At 42.2% G+C, this 18,678-nt stretch overlaps 1 protein-coding gene across 4 annotated transcripts in view; it reads right to left on the bottom strand.

Moving 5' to 3' along the window:
• The window catches only part of LOC116445060 (transmembrane protein 263-like), a 207,795-nt gene that overhangs the window by 60,632 nt on the left and 128,485 nt on the right, over window positions 1-18,678 (bottom strand). The gene's annotated exons all lie outside the window — the stretch shown is intronic.

The following is an 18,678-nucleotide window of genomic DNA, read 5'->3' as shown; positions in this document are numbered from 1 at the left end:
GCCAGATTTCAAAGATCACATTAGAAATTATATTTCTTAACAAGTTCTTCATCAACACAGCTATTGCCCAGGGTGCACAGACGGTAACACATGTGAGGGGACACAAATCCTATTTCAGATCAGAGGTAAAGACAACTCTGCTCTAAATCTTGTTGACTTGCAAAGCTGCTGGAAAGACCAACACTTCATGAGGCCACAGTTTTCCTTGCAGTTCCCAGCATTACCTTCAGACAGCTAAAGTGCCTGTTGATTCTTCTAGGGGCCCTCACACCAAATGCCAACATCAGCCTGCTCCCATAGCCCCTCCTCTTCTTCAAGTGATTTTGAAGGAGTCTCTGCCAGGGAAACAAGACTCTGGAAAGAAAGAGCTGACTCTAAATGGTGCATGCAGTGAAAATAGAGGGACTGATGTGTGTGTGCTGGCCTTCCCAGGAAAGACTAGCTAGCAGGCAAGAAAGTCTTGTGGTCAGTGGAGATTTGCAGGAGTATGAAACACAGATTTATGTGCCCTTATCTACGGATGAGGTTGATGTGTTGCCTAGTAATAATGTGCTGGAGTGGATCACAGATGCATTCAAGTGGTTGGAGGCTTAGATAAGCAAGATCATAGGTGCTCTTTCAGCAAGTAAACCTCCCAGAGTCCACAAGAAGGTAGGCTGTACTCTAGCCAGAGAAACAGATGGCTTCTCTCTGCCCAAATATTCACCTCTTCGTCCCCAGTGTGATCTCTGTGTCTCCACGGGCCATGCACATGTCAGAATAAACCTTCTGCCTTTTCAGTAGCCAAGAAAGATGGGCTTGCTTTCATCTTTCAGCACAAATTCCAAGGGGAGACAGGCAAAAGGGACGTGTAGGGACAGACAACATTTTGACAGTATGCAATAATAAAAAAAAAAATGACAGAAGCCACAGACAGAGGAGCAAAGAGCCTCCCTGCTTCCCATGCACAATCCCAGATGAAAGGGAATGGATGACAGATCAGGCAGCAGCAGGCTGCATGCAGAACAGGCAGTGCACTGCCTCATTCCACTAGGACCACCAAGTATTGAAGAGTATGCATGCAGTTGCAACATCAGTCCCAGGCTTTTCCTGAATTCTTAGCTAGCATGGATAAGGAGAGTTGGACTTTTTCTGATGTTACTGTAAAGGGTAATAATCATGCTTTAAATTAGCCATGCTGTGGCAACATTTGGACTAGCTGACCGACACTCTGGAGAAAGCAATCCCCCTGTCTCCATGGCAAAGTGGGTCATTACTTAAGGATCTTCCACTCTCCAGATTGTACCTGCAAAGTGGACAAGTGATTTTGCTGCAGGGCAATATTCACCACAGTGACCCATTAAACCTACTTAGCCAGAACAGACTAAGTAGCATTTGGAACTTACAAATGGAGCAAGACCTCCAAGGACTTTGTGGGTGCCAGAGGAAAATCCTAGCATCTGTCAGCTGAGATCCACTGCCTCATTTACATTTCACAGCTGCCCAGTAATTTCTAGCACGGAAAACATGAAATAACTGTTGAAATATCCAGTCCAGCTCTCAGGAGGTAGCATCTGCACCACATTACTCAACAGAGAAGCCAAGGATGAAACTTCCACTTAAGGAAACCTTCACTATGCAGGAAAGGTAGAAGAGAATGAGGCAGGTACCAGTTCATGCAGCTACATTCCTTTCTACTGGAAAGGCAGAAGAGTGTGGGGCAGGTGCAAGTACACGCACCTGCTGGGTGCACTGCTGCTATCAGTTAGTATTTGGTGGGCTGGTTCCTTCTTTCTCAAAACATCTTTGAGCTGCTTTGGAAAAGGGAGATGAATAAAAGTTTTTAGGACTGGCAAGGGATGATGTGAGGGTTAGTTATCCCACCAGGAATTTCTCATTCATTCTTAACCCACTTTACTGTGCGCTCCTTGGAAGAACCTTTCAACTGCCCCAACTCAAGGGCTGTGGTGTCCCTTGAGTCCTTCCCCTCTTCCTGCCTCCCACTCTACTTTTGTGAGCATTACCACCGTTCTCCTCTCCAATGCCTGTGACGTCAAACTTCGCTAAGTTTTCTCATCTTCTTCTTCTACTCCATAGCCATACTGTTACCGTCCCTTTTCCTCACGGAAACAGTATCCTGGCCAGAGCTACTGTCACAATAAGCACTGTTTTCTGAAGCCCCGTGGGAAAGATGGGATCATTACATGCCAGGACACGTGCTCAGTCCATCATTATGCAAGTCAGTGCTGGAGCCATTTTGTTTCAATTTGCTTCTCTTCAGGGCCCAAGGATCTGCTCACTCATTATACTAAATGAGGTGGTTTCCCAGCTTGAAAGTGCATTTTCTAAAATCTTACTCTGCTTAATGATTCTTTTTGTTAATTTTAAATAGACTTTTAGAATCATTCTTTCTGCTGGTAAAGGACCCACAACAGTGGAAACTGTGTGTGGAGCTTCTGCTCCATGTAATGCATCCTTAATGACTCAAATATTTATTTGAAGGAACTTCTCTATATATGTACAGGTGAGATGCATTTCATGCTCCTGATTTACAAAGAATGTCACTCAGCACAGGAATTGTGAAAACTTTTCCTTACAGGAAGCGAAGAATTAGAGATGTTGCACAGAGCACTGGAATATCTGAAATTCAAACTCATGCTTTCACAGCTTTGCAACAGGTATTGCCACTGACAGGTCTATTGCTCAGGATCTGGCTGTGAGGGAAATACAACCTCAGAGATTACTTCTTAAAGGTCGCCAGCTGTGAGTCTGATCAGTCTGTTGACATGCACTGATAAGGCACAGGTGTCCAGGGAGAGTCCAGCTGTCAACACAGGCCAAATGGTTCCCCCACACCTGGCTCCTTCCAGAAGAAGGTCATGGATGTGCCAGCCCATGTCTCTCCTTACAGCTGTCCTCAGTGAAGGCAGGGACTGTCTGCACTGATGGGGGGCTGTTCCAATAGATCCTCCTGCTGTTCAGCCTCTCCCCACAAAGGCTTTGGGGCCAGGGAGATGTGCTGGCACAACCCCAGCTCAGCACAGAAGAACCCAAATGGCCTTAGAGGAGCTGCTTCCTCAGACATATTTTAGGATGAAGCCAGGTTAAGATGAAAGCTAATAAATTGCAGCAGCAATGGAGCTTCCTTCATCTTACCTCAGAAGAGCTTGTGCTGCACTCTCCATTCTCGAGGGACAAGCCACAGACTGATGGACTTTAACTGCTGTGGTGCTAATTGTTGCACACTCTCCTCTTTGCTAACAAGGTTGAATGCTATTAAAAGTTTAGCCATATAAAAAATGGATTTTGAATTGGCAAAAGATGCAGGAAGACAATCCATATAATGAGGTGTTTGTGTCATGATTATCTCAATTTTACTCCTCTGCTTCCCTGTTGTATTCACTTGATGGGTTTTGTTTTAGAACACAGACAAGTCCCTTGGACCAGAAACAGTCTTGTCACAAGCATGTAAAGCACACACCACAACACCCACCTGAACTTGGTGCCACCAGGTTCTACCTGATACAAGCCATAAAATCTTAGAATCTGAACAAGTCTGAAACAGTTATCACTCCTAGTCAGCATCTAGCATACATCCAAAACAAAAAGACCTCAGCACCAAGATATCCCCCTTTTCAAGCATGCTTAGGCTTCCTGTGGGGGATAAAAAATTGGGAACTCCATGGGAATCAATACACAACAAATATTTAAGAGACCAGAAAATGCTGAAGTTCAAGTGGAGAAGTGTGAGAGAGGGGACTACTAAGTGACATTCAAATTGCATGTGACATTGCATGCTACAGACACAATATTCAATTAATATACAATCATATTTAAATAGTAGGGTCAGTGAATATTTGTCACCACTTGAATAAGCATACGTTCAAATGTAACAGCAAAAAATACTTGTACCTCTTCAGGTTTCAGCAGGAGATTTTTAGGGTGATAACTCTCTCTTGGCCAGCTAATTTAATCCCTGGACTGACAAGTATTCAGCTCACCTTTCAAAGTCTGTATTTCCTACAAGCACTGTCTGCTTTTACACATGAAACTGGAGTAACAGTTCAGATTATTTACTCTACCTTTCAAAGGAGACTGTGTTTTAAAAAGAGTTGAAGTACAGGAGTGCAATCAGGAGCACTGCGACAAGTTACCTTGTTGAAATTGCATGGCTCACAATATTCCTGGGAAGCTGTTCTTCACTTCAAAGTGGAACCTACAATTTGTACCTCAAAGCCATACCATATAAAGCTACATTTCCTACTGATTGCTTCTGATAGCAATGGTAAGCACTGGAGCAAAGCTGTAGCAGTTGGTTAATTTTATTAAGTTTGGGTACTGAAAAGCCCCGAAGACTTATAGAGTGGACTTTAATATTTCTGTTTAACAATTTGAATCCCTTACTGTCTCTCCTAATGTGTTTGTGCCTGTTTAATCTTCTGTAAACTCTTATCTCTGCCCTTCTGATGTATACAAAGTACATTTGAGGAGGTCAGTAAACAGAAATGAAAATTCTCAGTAAACAAAATTCGACACATCCCTCCAAGGAAATGTTTGCTGCCCACAGTCTGCACTGAGTGCAACACGCTACATTGTGCAAGTGGGGGTTCACAGTGCAGACACCAAGCCAGACTACAGCAGAAGTCCCACTTTAAAGCCTGCCTCAGGCAACCATTTATTATTGCAAGATACAGCTCTGAAAAATACCGATGTAAAAGATGTTACCAGTTTTGCCACACGTTCAGTTTTTCAAAGTCAATTCCACTGTTTAAGCAAAACTGGGCACGTTTCTGGCTGTTGTCATGTGAATTTTCAATTCAGAGAGTAAGGGGAAAGAAAATCATTTTGTTGCTTTGATGAAGACGCCTTGCATGTTTTGACAAACTCAAGTCCCTCCAGGGTGCTTACTGGCCATGAAGCTCTTTCATATCTCATTCATTATCAGAGAGAGACAGGAAAACACTTCCTCCTTTCTCTGGCGAATGAGTAAATTAGTGAAAGCCACAGAGACTCAGATTCATTAAAAGTGATGGAGTGAGACTGGCTGCAGCCGCTGCACAGTGGGGACCGGGCTGAGCTGACTCAGTGCAGTCTGCCTGGCAAATGCAGGTAAAAAGATTAACTGGAAATTTCTCTACTGAAGCACTAACTGCTTACTGCAGCCAAATTCCAAGACAGCTTGATGCTGTAAAACCTGAACTCAGAGCCCTCAGCTCAAAAGCTAGTTGAATGTGTCGTGTTCCTCAGTTCCATCACTGCACAGATTTTAGATGCCCATATGCTAGACCTGCATTTCCCTGCTAGTTCCAAGCCAATGCTATTACCATCACCAACTGTTATAGTTTCTACTAAGTGACAGCCGATGGCTAATATTTCTGAAGCATCTTTCCTCTCAAGTTTGCCAGAGGAAGAAAAAGCCCCCAAAACCCTGGGGATTAACTTCAAGACCAGCTGTCTCACATTACAAAGCAAGGAAATGCTTGAGATGCAAGCGAAGTGGGACAAGCCATTTGAATACAAGCTAAGCCAAACCTCTATCATTCCACTGAAATTCAATTTGCTAAAGATTTCTGCTTTTCCTGAGATTTTCCCTGTTGCTGTGTACCTCCATGATCAACAGCATCACACGAAATAAGAGTGAAAATGCTGACGGCAGTTGAAACTCCTGCCTGTGTGGTGCCTGGGCTTGCCTGAACAGAGTGGCAGGAGTGTCACTGCCTGATAAGGTTTTGTGTAGATTACGGGTCATATCTGCTGGTTTTCACTAGTGATGCTCACAAGAGCAGGATAATGCAGGTGGCTGATAAAACCTTATGTTACAATTATATGTGAATACCCTGAAACCCACATGGAGAAGAATCACAGTGAACTGTGGGTTACAAGAGCAGCCTTTAATTTCAGAAGTAGGGCAGCAAAGGAGGAGGAGTAATTGGAATCACTCTACTCTACACCATAACGTCTTCACGCCAGCAGACAGCATGATGCATACCAGCCTCATAACTATGTTCAGCCCTGAAGTCAGGCTCTAAGCTCTCTGCCAGCAATAACTGATTATCTGGCAGTAGGTTCAAGAGAAGCCTAAACCTGGCAATAGAGATACTGCTGCGGTCTGTGACTTAAGCGTACCCTGATTTCTAAATGTGGCAAGCTACCTATCTGTGTTATGTTTGACTCAATCTACTGCTCCAAGTCTTTCAGTTTTTTCTTTTTCTTTTTTCTTTTTCTTCCTAGCCCCTGCTGACCTCAAAGATGGAAAAATCAAGGCACTGGCAAGTTATTTATTGAAGTGCAAGTCTTGATTCCCATGATGAGTTAAAAAAAATCCACATGGATTAGATTGTCGTAAGATCCCCAACCAGGTGGCATAACCCTGTTTGGATGACTTAACACAACTGACTTCTAGCTCAAATTTCCAGAAAATCTGTGTTCCTACTGAGTGTGATAATATATTGCACATGGTCATTTTCCAATGCTTTCTCTCAGAGAAAGCTCTGATCCTTTTGTAAGCTGTTCTCTGGGGAACCCTATCACCTCATAAAGCTCACATCTCACAAACTCAGGAGTCATGGGCATTTCACAAATTACTGGTTCAGATACGTGAAAATACGAGATTTTGGAACAGCCAGCATACGACACAGCCACCTAGGTCCTGCTACCAGAGCATCCACTATTCTGCTGTGCTAACATCCATGGAAAGCAGGAAATAACATTCATGCTGAGTTGTGGGCAAATTCAGTCCTTAGAAAAACACAAGGAATGGCAACACAGTCAGAGGAGAATGATGCAGAAACATGGTGATCACCTTGTCTTTTCACACAATTCAGCAAAACAGTCAGCCTCTGAGGTGGAAGGGTAAGAAAATATAACCCCAAGGGTGTTGCTGCTACTAGGCGTTGCAAGGGGTAAGGCAGTACTTTCTTCTGTTTTTGAGGTAATTACAAACCTTTTTCTCATGAAACTAGTAGGCACAGTGCTCCTGGTGAAAATAATTCAAACCACCCCTTCTACAAGATGACTGATAAGACAACAGTACAGTGAAGCTGACATGCAAGTGGGTTGGGATATGATGGAGAGGGAAGAGATGAACAGCTGCTCTCTGACAAGATGCCTGATGTAGGCTGCCAACAAAACAACGCCAACTACAGATAAGTCATCTCAAACAAGCAGATAGCAAAGCCATGAAGGCTAAAAAAGCTTATTTTCAGGTGGGAAGACAGAACAGTGCATGATGTGGAATGTATGACGCTGCCCACAATGTGTCCATGAATATACCTCTGGTGCATGTAATGCTATGAAACTCCCAGAGACACTACATGTCCTATTACAAAATACATTACTTTGAGCTGCACAACCCCAAAACCACCTTTATTTCACAGCTCACTGCCAGTGCTCTTCTGTGCAGAAAGTTAGTCTGCACGAGTTATTCTCTCACCAGTACTCAAGAGATATATGGGCTCCACTTCCATTTCATGTTTGGAAAGAAATACTAATACTATGTTGAAAAGCAGTGTTTCACCATTAGCAGAAGTAGTTTTCTCAAACAATGGTGTCATAAAACAACTGCTGTGTTCCTCTTGAGAGGCAGCTATACTTCAGCAGTGGGAAACTTGACTCCCACATAGTCAGCAAAACTGTGGCCTTGCTCCAAAGTGTGGTGGTGTCCTTCTGAGGTAGATCTAGGGCAGTATGGAGCTGTTCTGCTGATTCAAGGCAACATCCCCAAGGGAAAAAGCATGTATTTCTGACAGAAATGCCAGATGAATACCCTTCTCTTGGAGCTTGCTGACAGACAGAAATGGGTGTGTAGATCTGGGACCACAGGTTTCCCTTCGTCCAGCCAAATCCACCTCAGCACTTCAGAAAGATACCAACACACAGTGGGGGGAAGCAATGGGTCTGACTGACGCTGTGTCTCTGCAAATGAAATACGAAGCAAGACACGAAAGATAGGAAAGAAGGTGAAACGAGAGCAATGTTCAAAACTTTCAGGCATAAAAGAGTTGGTAAAAGATGGGGTTTTTTCTCTTTTTGTTCCTGTTACAAAGAAAGCAAAAAACACCAAACCTGTTTAGAACCAGCTGGATTCAATAACTGTACCCCACCTCTAGTATAATCCACCAGGAATAGGGAGATGGCAAAGGGCCCTGAGCCACTACTGGAAAGCTGCTATTTAACCACCAAGCAAGGACTCAGCTCTTCATTTCTTTGCTTTTGCAGGCTTGTGTTAGATGTGTGTGTAGCATCATTCTGCTTCACAAGTAAGGTCTGTACTTGAAACTTCTGCTTATTTACTTACTTGAAGTGCTTAGCCTCTGAGGAAGCGTTCATACACTACACAGACCAAACATTTCATCTTTCTTTGTTACTGCAGAACGTTTCACAGAGAAGCATAGTGTGTGAAAGAGGGAATCTTGTGTTTGCCAATTTATACAATTGACCCATTCAATCTTGCTGTTTCTAAGCCTCCAGCATTTAGGCTTATACATAAAAACAGAAACAAAAGATAATCCTAAATCCAGCATTAAAAAAACAAATACATACACTGTGGCAAATTTACTCAAGATTCACTTCTGAGGGGTCCTCACAGATATGGACAATGCTGTTTTTTTTAAATTCTCTGATCAATAATGAAAACCAGGGCTGCCAAGAAATACATAATTTAGCCTTAACCCAAACTCAGTGACTTCACACTAAACTTTCATAAAGAAACATGCCAAACAATGACAGAGTAACATTTAAGAACTAGATCTATGTGTAATCCGCCCCTGGCTAGACACCTTCTTTCAGAAGGGAAAAAATACAACCTAATTAAAAATCCTCTCAGTGCACAACTGTAACCATGGCACTGCCACCACAAGGCATCTGATTTCAGCAAGTTCCCCAGCTGCTGGCTTGTTCTGCATCAACTGGGATGCAGGGAGTTTCCCCTCAGTCACTTGCATCGCATCACATGCTGTCAGGGTCAGGGTTACAGCAAAAAAAAATCTGATTCCAGCTATTTGTTTTCACCGCAGCTTCAATTCTTTCACTCTAAGAACTGAAAACATAAATTCCGTTCTGGAGAAGCAAAGCACAGAAAATCTGCAATGCAGACTCAGGCAGACTTCAGATGGGGGTAGATGACCACGAAGGGATGCAAAGCCTCCAATTTAACAAGCAAATCATTCCACTGTGAGCAGTGAAGGCAGAACAAAGTGGTTACTGTATGACCAAGACTATACAAGATTGCTTTATTCCTGTTTGTGTTGAGATAGTCACTTGTTTAAAACCACTACCTCAAATATTTTGAAAGCTCAGTGACCTCACCTAGCCAGCTGGAGTCAGTCCATGGAAAACTCGTTCACAACTCTGCCAAGAGCCCTCCAAAGACAAATCATGCTGGGATGAAGAAAGGGAACACTGGTTATTCCTCCCATTTTTCTGCATATGACACTGCTTCCCATATTTCATATCAATACTTTTTCAATCTCAGTTACTCCTCTGCAAGAACCTCTGTACTGATGCACAAATCATAACCGATGCCAAGTCAGAGCACAGCAGCAAAACCAGTAACTTCCCATCTGCAGAATCCAGACAATATTGGCTACTGTCGACCTGTTTGTCCACTGACTCCCTTGCAGTGGCTTGTTTACAGTCACTCCTCAAGTGCCAGTGAGCCAAAGAAAACGTCTTTAATGCAGTTCTGCTGCAACATCAGCCCTTTGCCTGTGGCTGACACAATTATTATGACCACAGTTACTTTTCTGTTATGGCTGAGATGAAGCATGGTGGTGTCATCCGAGCTCAAAGACCCACAAACTCATCCTGAGAGTCTTTCACATGTGTCTCACCCAGTATCTTGGGACCGTAAACAAACTTGCACTGACGTAAAAGCTGTAAGAATTAAAACTGGTTACTTCTGTTCAAGCTCGCAGAGACCTTTTCCAGTCAAAGTATCTAAAATCCATAGGTACCTGTCCAGTACAGCCTTACCCAGTGTTTTTCCAAATAAAACTATTGGATGAGAATCTCTCTCTAGACATTCTAATTAAATCATACAAGTATTTTGTATTTGACCTAAGTATTACATGCGCTTTCATATATGAATAGAAAGGAAGAAAGCTGAGGGATAAAGAATTGACCCTGTGCAAGAAGTTGGGGAGAAGATGAACGGGGACAAACAATTTGGACAACACAGTCAGCATATGGAGATAAATTATACAGCCCATTGTTACACACGAATGTCCCAGGCTACACTAGGACCAGCAATGCAGAAATCTGCACATAGATATTTACTCCCCATGGCTGGGAGAGGATGACAGTGGGTTGAGAATAAAGCAATAAGAAATCTGGAAAGCTCAGTCCTGGCTCGTATGATTTCTTTAAAAGAAAAAGACCAGGACGTGAACAGTCATGCCCAGTGGTTAGGATCAACAGCTGCAACTGGATGCAGAACAAAGACAGGAACTGAACTAGAAAGCAAGATTAAAGTCAGAATATAAGCTGAGGCAAAGGACAGATACCACACAGAACAACAGCCAGAAGCTCAGCTGTTAAGCTGAGAAGCCACCTTTAATTGAGCTTCCATTAATCACCGAAACCAGTAACATACCCATCCACACCTACCACAGTTGAACTGTAAGGCCAACTTATTTTGTAGCTGCTTCAAGTCTCAGCTGAGGGGCAACTGGTTTTAAAGCCAAGGGTCACTGTCATTGTTTAAAGAGAAAATAATTCATTTATTCCAAGGGGGAAGGAAGGTCAGTGGTTTTGACTGGCATGTTACACTTGGATTTATAAGAAACTAATTGCAGTTGTTTAATCCTATTTATTTTTCTGTTGGGTGATGGCTACAGATGCCAATTTTTCAATCCTCCAGAGAGTGGGTGCAGCTAGGAAAGAACAATATGTTACTTAATTTACCAGTGCATTCCACATGGGTAATTTATGGGTAAGTCTGAGTTTAGAAAAATATAACAGGGAAGAATATAACATTTTTTATATTAATTTTTGTAAGAGAGAGCTGGAGGGGGATAGCAATAGATTTGGAAGATGGAAATGGTCTTCAGGGAAGCAAGAAGACTCAGCTGTCAACAGGCACGAATTCTGGGGGCTGCGTGTAGAAAATGGGTGCACCCACAAAGTGTGAGGGCGCACAAAAGGAGGCGTCTGACTCAGCAGCTGTGCAAGCATCTTCCATAGCTACAGCAAAAATTCTCATTCCTGGAGTATGACACGTTCTCCTCATGTGGTAACTCTCTGAAAACCCAATTACTCCATCCAGTCTGATCCATATTAGGTATGCCTCAGTGACGGATAAGCTTGGCAATATCTGCAAGAACTCTCATCGGAAGAGTGAGCCCCCAGCAGCAAAAACAATCAAAAAGCAGGCAGGAGCAAGGCTAATCCATTTAAGCAAGACTAAAACAGCCTTTATTACTAATGATAATAAAAAATAGGCTTAACTAGTGATGCTAGAAATTATCTGTGTCGGTCAAGCAAAGCACAGATCATGCAGCTACTGAGTGTAACCAGATCTGTGGGCAAGGAAGGAAGAAAAAGAGAATGGGAACTGGGGATACTTGGAAAAAGACAATACACTATCAGCTCTCTGAGTCTCTCACAGCTTTTCATTGGCTTCACCCCATCAACTGAGAAATCAAAGAGCTTCAAGCACCAGACATTTGCGTCGGCTCCATCTTCATCACAGCCAGACACAGCCCTGCGATTAAAAGAATGGAGAAATAAGGAGCTTACAGATTCACTTTCCCGGCTGATACGGTGACTCACAGCACCGAGGTATTGATCCCCAGGTCTGGCCTCTGCCGATAACTACACGCCACGGGGGTTAATTTAACTCCCCACCACCTGGCACTGCCTCAGACACTTTGCAGAGAACAGTTATAAATTATAGAGCACTCCAAAGGTGCAGAGCAGGAGACCATTTTTTCAGCACATTTCTTTTGTTACCCATCCTCCTGCAACCAGATCTGCTTTGCCGCTTCCAAGTCTCATTTGTTTTCTTCCTGAACTTATATAGCAGTCATCTACTCAAGCACAAACTGCTCACAGGACACCGTAAATTAGAGTCACAGAAAAGAAAAAGGGTAAAAAAAGAGTAGCCTTCCAAAGCAGCTGGTCATTTTTATCTAATATCCCAGAGAGCCCGACATGCATGCACATGCATGCACATGCATGCATATACACCAGGGAAAGCAATTTCTGCAAGGAAGTTTAAGTAAACATACAATTAATCTTCATCTCACAGAAATGCTGGTGATTTTAGAAATAGCAGTACCTTGAAAGAGTGTAACAGTGAAAAATGAAAGGATATAGACAGAATTTCTTATAGTGATAGGTCCTCCAATATGGCAATATTGTACAGCAAAGGGCAATTTGGAAAAAAAAAGATCAAAGTCTCCTCATTTTAAAACTTCTTTTGTCCAGTCCTAACTTGTACCTGGTTTACTGAGAACAAACCCTTTAAGGTCTAACAAACGTGGTATGAAATTTAGTCCAGTTCAATCCTTGCAAGCTTCTTGACTGTGTGAAATAGATGTCTTAGTTTAACAGATGCTCACAATGGTATCTCTCAGCAAAATTTCTGGTGAATATAATCTCATGGCAGAGCTGAACTGAAAACCTGACTACCCATTAAACTCTATGCTCCTAAAATGTAAACCATCAGATTTATGCTCATGATTGCTCCTAAAATCCCATCTCTTCCATTCTGCCTATATACAAGCTACTGCTACTGCACAAATCTCACTGATATCACAGTATGTTTCAGAATCTGGGTAAATATTTCTCTTAGATATTACACAGTAGAGCAACTGTTATGTGCTTTCAGTTGTAACAACCTGTGAAATGTTAAATTGATACATGGACAAAAAAGTTTTCTTCTTGGAGGGTGGGGGATATTCCATCCTTAGTTACTGTCCAAGGAAACAGAACTCTGTGTTCGATTGCTTCTTTTTGTTTGTTTGGTGGGGTTTTTTGTTTTGTTTTGTTTTTTAAAAGAACACAACTCAGCCCATGTGTTATCTCTTTACTTGTAGTGATCACCAAACCCTTTACCAAGTTACTGTACTTTCAGGTATTTCTGCAGTTTAAGACATTCTCTTCCTCCCATTTCCTTGGCACTCAGGTAAGAGCTCCAGCTTAAAATCTGAGAATTACAATAGAAATTTCCAGATACCACTATTTTACGTGGGCATTTTTAGCTTTTGAAATGCTTGGGTTAGAAGCATTAAAAAATGAAATTCTGTTTTATGCAGTCTGTTAGCCCTGCCTGCAGCCCTTCCCCAGAGGCTTAGCTCAGAGTATAAAAATTCCCATGTTCCTGAATCAGTGAGAGACTGTCTAGCCTGGTCCTCTATCTCTGATAGTAGTCAATACCAGAAAATTTAGATAGGAGTGCAAAACCACACTGGAGCAGACTATTACAGAATATTCCGCACACAGTACAACTTCTCCCTTTCCCTTTACTCCTTTAATTTCAAGTGCTGTGCAGTTTTCTTAAGGATATAAAATACTTTCTTTACCATCAGTGATGATTGTTTCATGAGCAGAGCTAACTAACTGTGCCTGCCTGAAAGGGAGAGCAGGACTTCTATCTGATAGAGAGTGACTACTGCTCTCCAGACTCCCCTGAGCTACTATGGCTTGTTTCACTTAGGGTATGCCTGAAATTAAGGGAAACTTAGGCAAGGTAAGCCAAATTAAGTACAGATATAAGTTTAAGGTGCATTAGCTAAGGAACTCCTGTACAGATGTTTTCAGTCAGAAGTCAAAGTGAGTCTGAGCAAGCTAATGAGAACTCAGAGCAATTTATTTCTTGAGTGACGAAGTGGTTTAGTGAGTTCTAATATATCTGAAATTCAGCTCTGTTCATTAACTTGGTTGCACTTAACCAAGTACTCCTGGGTAGACAGGCCCATGAAATCTGTATGTGACAGTCCTTGCTGAAGCTCTACAAGTCACTCACGCACTCGTGATTTTCCTGGATGTGGCATGTGAACAAATGGAGGAAAGGACTAATTCATCTTTGCATGTAATTTTGTCAGATCTTATGCAGGCACTTGCTCAGGGCTGAGATTTGTTAGTAGCAGACAGAAAAAGGAGATACATACCTCAGCTTGAGATTTTGGCAATCTTCTGCATATAAGCATGTGTAAAATGCAGCATAACAGCCTTTTCATTTCATCTCATTCTTATCCGTGATGCTTTTAGAGACCAAAGTACGACATTTGTGCATTTCATGATTATAATTTTATTGACAGAAGAAGATATAATAGTTACATCTAATGTATCCCTAAGGGTTGATAATTGGATGTAGATTGTATTCTGGGACGGGAGATCTGACATAAATGCATCTAAATCTCTGAAACAGACTGGAATGTGATGGGCCGGAAGGTAAAGGCAGGAGAATGATGCATTAGGTATGAATATAATATGCACTTTCATTTCATCATTTCCAGCAAGATTTAATAGTTACATTCACTCATTGTCCCACTACAGTCTCCTCTCAAAGGTATATAGCAAACAAACAAAAAGAGGGAATGAAGACTGTGAAAAAATATGAGTAGTGCTGGGGCTCTGTAATTTCTACCAGGAGACAAAAAGTATTAGCTTATGAACTCAGTCTCATTCACAACCACCACTTTCTGAGCGTGGACTACAAATCAGAACATTATCCCTCTGGCTTTGAAGCATTTCATTAGGCAACAGCAACACTGGAAATAGCACTGGTCACTCATGCTGCTGGCTCTTCCTGGCTGGTGGAAAGCTGCAGTGTGTACAGGCATAAGGGCAAGAGAGACACATCCACCACCCCGTGGTTTGATTCTCGGACTAATGCTAAATGGCTTTTGCAAGGACACACCAAACTCCTGGACACCAAGTGCTTGTCTTTTCTAACTGACTGCAGGGTGACGTTAGGATGTGTAACACTGGGGGTGAAAGGAGCATTGTCAGACATAAAGGGATAGTAAAATATCACTGGAGACTCATGGAAAGACCCAACCCCTTGCAATGGGAAGCACTACCCTCTCACCTATACAAGAAGGGTTACATTTAATATCTCAGTGCCATACAGAGATGACAGCTAAACTAGTTTTAACCAGTTATCCTGCATATTAAAACCTGTGCAGCTGCATTTAGCACCAAAGTCCTTATGTGGAAATTCACCTACGCACTGTACCGAACAAGCATATGTTCACCTGCCAGAATACTGAAGGAAGTCAGCAGCTGTCTAGATGCAAAACATGGCATGTCTACAGGTGAGTGGCAATGGTTTATTCATCCCATGCCACTCCAGGATTCCAGACATTCTCCTGAATGAAACCAAGAAGCATATCAGATTTTGCTCCAGACCAAGCAAGAAAGCTCCTAAGAGCTGCCAAGTCATTTATTGGCCAGGACTCTCACCTAGTCTGGAAAAATGAAGTCCAAGCCCTGGTTTTAATTCAGGGAGAGGAAGAAGCTGAAGTGTGTTCTCTCACATTGCAAGTGACAGTATTGAACATAGAAAGGAGCCTCTTGAATTTTACTTGAAATTCCTCCCTGGAAACAGGATACTCTTCCAATGAAAGTTTCCATAGTGAAACCATTTTTGTTTGACAAACCATCACTGCCTAAGTATTTAGTTTTCTCAAAATGCCTTCAGGTAGCTTCAGGTATGAGACTTCTGAAACGTCCTGTTGCAGTCCCTGTTTCACTGTCTGTGCCACACTGCCCACCAGACTGAGAAGCAGCCTACAGAAAGCCCATGAAAGATCAGATGGGCGGACCAAGTGCAAAGTTTTGATCTAGCAAATAAAACTGCAAGTTAATTTAGCTTTCAATTCAAGTGATTTAAGAGAGATGCAGGTTTCTTCTATTTCAGCAGAACGTCTATCACCACATTTGCTGCAACTCTCACAACCCAATATATTACAGCACAGTTAAGAGAAGTGCTTGGGCTTCACTGGCAAAAATGTTTTTGTCTATTGCATTAACATTGACAGATTTAAAGGTGATTCCTAAGTGCACAGATTTGTTTTTCCTTACAGTATATTACTCAGCGTTTTTCAGCCTTTGCAATTTACAGACCCCTGAAGGTATTTTCCAGGGTGGATGCAGAGCCTTATAAGCAAGCCTGAATCCACAGTCAATTGATTTTTCCTAGTTGCTTTTAACAGACTCCCACTGCTCCCCCTCAATTAGCACATGGGTCCCCAAGGGCCTGCTGACTGCAACCTGAAGGCTGCTGCTCTGCCACAGCAAGCCATTTCAAGGGTTGATTCCATAGAACGCAGCACTGGCCTGATGCTGGTTTAGGAAGCTGTACACCTCTACCGAGTTCAAGAAAACCTGTGAGAATGCAGGAGAGAAGGCAGTCAGAAATCAGTCCAAGTCAGAAATCTTTTTCAACATTGTACTTCTGGAGTTGTAGTTCTGGAAATACATATAAGTCACAAATTAATAAGTATCAAGGATCGTGACAATCAGAGCATATCCTGTTCTGCTGATAAAAAAATCCTTCGAGTAGAAATGACTTGTCGAGCCAGCTAGGTTTTTTCCTATAAAAGCTTAAGCTAAAAAAGCCTCAGCTAAACAAAGAAGAATGGGAGCTGAGATCCAAGTGAAGCATTATCTCCACTATAGAAAAACCCAACAACATGCTCTTATAACAGCATTAGAAAGCTGCTGCCACCTATAGTTAACCATTGGCTTTATCCATCCAGATCCCAGTTACGAGAGGGAGGCAGCTGCCTAATTGGCTCATACAATATTCGAAGGTGAGCCAAAACATATTCCCAGTTAATACACACCCACTTCTTATTATCAAAGCAGCACGCCTACAAAACAATGCCATAGGAAAAGACCAGAGGTTAATTTGTAAAAGGGACATGACAACTGATGAAGACCCACAGCTGTTGTCTCTGGCAGCCAGTCCATACAAAGCAGGTCAGCAGCTCCACTGGGAAGACTACACTTAGGCTAGCTGAGGGGTAATAAAACAGACTCTCCTGTCTCAAAATCACTGTAATCAACTCTGACTAAGGAAAAAGCAACTCTAGAGCTGCTGAGGCACTAAAGAACAACAGGAGCACATCAGGACAGGAAAAAAGTAGAAGCAGGCAGCACACTAAGTATGCCTAGAGTCTCAGCTGGGAGCCTCAATCTGTGCTTCCAAAGACAAAGTAACACAAAATAAAAGTCACCAAAAAGCCCAATCACTTTAATTTGTCCTTAAGGGCTGCAATTGTCATAAAAAGGAAATCCAGGTAAAGTATGGAAATTACCAAGCTTCAAAACACTGTATTGTATTGAACAAAGACATTGCATATGGAAACTGGTAGAGGAAACACAATTGGAAGAGAACCACTCAGGCAGGAAGTACTGACTCTGCTTTTAAGCATCTTCTGCCAGAATTCTGCCCTATCCCAACTCCTTTGGCAATTTTATTGTGAGACACCGAAGAAAAAAATGCAATTCTTTATTATCAGACATACAGGAAGAGATTATTTTAAAACATGAAAAGACCAAGAAGAGAGGAAGCAAGAGGAGTTCAGGAGACCCCAGGGCTGCTGAAGAATCAGCTGCTTGTTCACCCTCTCGTCAAATCTCCTGGGATAGACTGCTGCAGGTACCAGGTACCCAACACACCACCTACAGACAAAAGCAGAAGGGTGAGGAGCTACATTTGAACAAGAACAAACAATGAGGAAAGCTGCCCAAAACCTTCAGTTGCACCAGCCTGGTGTTGCCCAGTGATTTCCACTGCCAACAGAAGAAAGATGTAGTGATCTTGTGCACGCACCGTTTGCCTACTCAATTGTTACTGCTCATTCAAGCTTTGTCTTTCATATACTAACCCGTATTTCACCTGTCAGGAGGAGGGAGGAATCTGATTAGCTTCTAGAAGCAGTTTAAGCAATAAGGGCACAGTAGACTGAATTTCTGGGCAGCAAAAGGCCACCTTGGGTACTATGACAAGGTATTCACTATCTGATTGTGTAGATTAAGGAGGAACCTGGCTCTTTTGTCTCTTCAGTGTGTGTGCAGCTCCCATTAGCATTAATGCAAGCTGCATACAGGCGCTGAGAGCCTGCCAAACAAGTGACAAACGGCAGCTTTTCATTCAGCATACATGAGCAAAAAAGGGGCACAAGACACTCAACCATCTATCGCAAGCACCTGACAACTATTTAAGCATTGAGTCAAATCCAGGAGTTTTATATAACAAAATGACATAGAAAACATTCACTGGGAAAGCAATAAGAATACGATACATACCCTGCTGCATGTTTCTGCACGGAGAGGATAGCTCCAAAATTATGTACAATAATATAAATAACAAAAAAACAAAACTATGGCGCTTTTTTTTTTTTTTTGAAAGATTGCCCAAGGCATAAATCCTCAGACTTAAACTAAGCCAAGTTCTCATGCAACTAATATAAATGATCCATTTTCTCCTCCAAATAGAATATTCAATTTTTTGGCCTACACATAAGGTATAAATTTGGAATAAAGCTCTAACCACTGTCAAAAAAAAGGAAAAGCCTCCAAACTAGCAACCAACCAACCAACTAAAAAACAAAGCAAACATTGAAACGACTCCCCATCTTTGACTCGACATTGAGACACACATTACAAAAGGAAGCAAGAATTTTTCAGATGTGGAAAAAGAGCTACCATATTTCCTAGAGCAGCCTTTCATAGGAAACGCTACTC

The sequence above is a fragment of the Corvus moneduloides genome, chromosome 6 (genome assembly GCF_009650955.1).
Source record: "Corvus moneduloides isolate bCorMon1 chromosome 6, bCorMon1.pri, whole genome shotgun sequence".
Taxonomy (NCBI): domain Eukaryota; kingdom Metazoa; phylum Chordata; class Aves; order Passeriformes; family Corvidae; genus Corvus; species Corvus moneduloides.
This window is presented reverse-complemented; position numbering and strand designations above follow the sequence as displayed.